Source organism: Phallusia mammillata, chromosome 3 (genome assembly GCF_965637545.1).
Source record: "Phallusia mammillata chromosome 3, kaPhaMamm4.hap1.1, whole genome shotgun sequence".
Classification (NCBI taxonomy): Eukaryota; Metazoa; Chordata; class Ascidiacea; order Phlebobranchia; family Ascidiidae; genus Phallusia; species Phallusia mammillata.
The window spans coordinates 25,560,803-25,564,087 of NC_137254.1; the positions used below are offsets into that span (position 1 = coordinate 25,560,803).

The 3,285-nt window shown below is 36.3% G+C and overlaps 1 pseudogene; it reads left to right on the forward strand.

Moving 5' to 3' along the window:
• Positions 1–225: 225 nt before the first annotated feature.
• Positions 226–1,894, forward strand: LOC145219880 (uncharacterized; annotated as a pseudogene).
• Positions 1,895–3,285: the final 1,391 nt, after the last annotated feature.

Consider the following 3,285-nt stretch of genomic DNA (forward strand, 5'->3'; position numbering starts at 1 on the left):
ATAACTGCTTGGCAACCAGGTGTACCTTTCACACCAAACACTTCTAGAAATAATCTATAATCATGTGACGTGACGTCACGAACTGCACAGCCTTATAGCACAGCAGCTGACAATAACCATCTTCAGACTTTAGCACAAGTCAGTCTTGGAGTATTTAGATATATATTCGCAATGCATGTGTCTAAACAAGTAGAACCAATTTATACCAACACTGAGTCTACGACAATGGAAAAGAATAAAAAGATCAAGCTGCTAAAGTTGTTGTTGGCAATCGGAGTGACAGTTATTCTTGTTGGTGTATTTACTTCAGTTTACGTCATGGTAAGATGTGCATCACCCAGACAAAAATATACAAATTTTTACAAACAATTTATTTGGAAAATAACCGCGGTGTACTGACATTATTTCTTGTGTATAAGTAATCAAGCGTTGTGGCGCCTTAGAAACATGTTAATTGTTTTTAAACCTTTAAAATGTACTAAACAAAAACTAAAAATTGATAACATTCGCATCTAAATTTTTATCCCAGAACAGTATTTAAAAAAAAAAACGCCCAGACTCGTGTGACTCTTAGTTCCACGCAGTATAGCTAGTTATTTAATGGATGTGTATTAACAATTTAACTGTTCTACAAAGGAGTGTTTGGTTGGAGAGCCCTACTTACAAATAACCAAGCTTCAAATTTCTGTGCAAGACTTGAAGGGCCAAATTACACTGAAAGAATGCAATGGTAGGTCAATTAGCCTGCTAACACAAGTGAAACTACTAAAACAGTTGCAACTTGACGTACAAATGCAACGTGCTTTATTGTTCAAACGTTTCGGCAAAGTTGCGAAAAAGAATTCTATGCACTGTTATTTAAACTAAATGTGTCAATGATACGTTATGTGATTTAGACATCAATGAATGTACGAGTGGGACACACAACTGTCATGAACACGCAACTTGTATTAACACAGTGGAAAGTTTCAAATGTTCATGCAACGCAAACTACACAGGAAATGGAACGCATTGTGGTAAGATCGATTTTGGTCACAATGTCATAAACAATCTGCAATCTTCCTATATTTGATACATTTGGAATGTTTGTACGTTTTATAACTTTCAGAGACTAATTTTTGCTCGGCCAACGTTAACCTTTGCAAGTATAATGGAAATTGTTTCGACACCACTACAGGGTACGGTTGCTCTTGCAATCGTTTTCACACTGGAGACCATTGTGAGAAAGGTAAGTATAATTAAAACAAACTTTTCGTAACATATTGAGAAATAATCACTTTGCTTTTAGTGCTTTTTGACCATGTAATTACGAATACAAACAGAAATTGGGCAGATGCAAGGAAATACTGTCAGTCAATTGGCGGAGACCTGGGGAATGAGAAATGCAACTGTTCGCAAGTATATAACATAGGTTTATCTGCAAACACGTTAAAACACCGTTGATTAAGGCACAGCTGGAAGCTCTGTTTAAACAAGGCGACCGTTGAAACCTTAAGTTGAATTGACCATTAAGTCGAATATTTAACCAAAGTGGTCTTGTATCTGCTATTTTGTATGAAGCTTGATTGTCGCAAACATGCTACAAACACGAACCGCGGCATATTACTTCATTGGTTTGAATGACCTTGAACAAGAAGGAGTTTGGAAATACATTGATGGTGTTTCAGTTACAAAGAACAATACCAATTTTCATCCTGGTGAGCCAAACGGTGGCGTTGATGCTCACTGTGGCGGTTTAAACCAAGCTTATGAATATGCTATGGATGATCTCAACTGTTATTTAGGTCAATCTGCAATATGTGAGAGATTGCTACTTTCGGGTCCTGAACAGGGCGCAATACGATATAAAAGATTTTTAAAACTTTTAAAATCAACTGTAAATGTTGCAAATTGAGTTTTATATCTCGTGGTTTTACTATTCAATGTGATTTTGTTGCGGCTCGTAACTATTTCGAAATAAAATGTCTTTCGAAATAATCTTTTCGAAATAAGCTGTCTAATTCTTAAACTCTCCGAAATTGTTTAAACGCGCCGATTTATTTCGTGTCTCCTTGAAGAACAATAACACGTGGGGAAATGAGAAATGCAACTGTTCGCAAGTATGTAACATTGGTTTAACTTTCAGAACTAGAAAAGATTGATAGGACTAAAACTTAGCTAACACCTAGGTGTCTTATTGTACTGCCTAACCCAGTGGTTCCCAACCTTTTTTTGTCGCGACCCAAATACTTACCAAAATTTTGTTTTGTGGCTTCTCGCGACCCACAGATATGCATTCTTACTATTTGGGTTGTATTTTTGTTTGTAAATCAGGAAAGTTTTTCGAAAATTACTACGCTAGTTTGAAAAATAAAAACATCAAACAAAAATTATTCGTTTTCCGCCAACTTTAGAGCTGGTTCAAAGCATTATGAGCCACACAACGCTTAACAGTGATCTCACACAACCATTATGACGTCACAAACAGAATAATTCACTATCACGCCAAATAGTCATGAAATTGTTATTGGGAAACAATTCATATCCTTGGGAAATAACAAAATAACGCTACGAAACGTAGATGCTCTAATTGTCACAAAAACTGGCGACCCAACAGAATTTACAGGCGACCCAACTTTGGGTCGCGACCCATAGGTTGGGAAACACTGGCCTAACCGGATCCTTAAGAATACATCTTTTTGAAAGTAAATAGCTAAACAGCTAATTAGTTGCAATACATTATTTTCATCTCTACCGTCTTTTTTATTAAGCTGGATTGTTACAAATTTGCTTAAAACGCGACCCTCGGCTTTTTACTGGATTGGTTTTACTGATCTAGAACCTGAAGGAGTTTGAAAATACATTGACGGTGTTCCCATAACAACTAACAATACCGATTTTCAACCTGGTGAGCCGAACAATAAACAAGAAGCGGACTGCGGTCACCTGCATTATATGTACGGATTCAAGATGGATGATCACAATTGTGAAAACTACCAGTTATATAGCGATCTGTGAGCGATTTGCTTCTCGAATAGGAGCGCAATAAGATCGCGGGTTGATCTTGACCTCCACATAACTGACATTTACGTACTAAGCATATCACCAAATGAGTTTCACATGAATGTTGTTGTGTTTGATTCATAAGTTAGTTATAACTATACATACAATACAATACACAAATGGCACAACCCGAACATTCAAAAGAAAAACTGTTCAGACATTTACTTATTGCTAATGGTGATGTCTTAAAGTGCATCAATTTCTTCATGACATTTTATGAGCAATTTTAATGGTTAACATTCA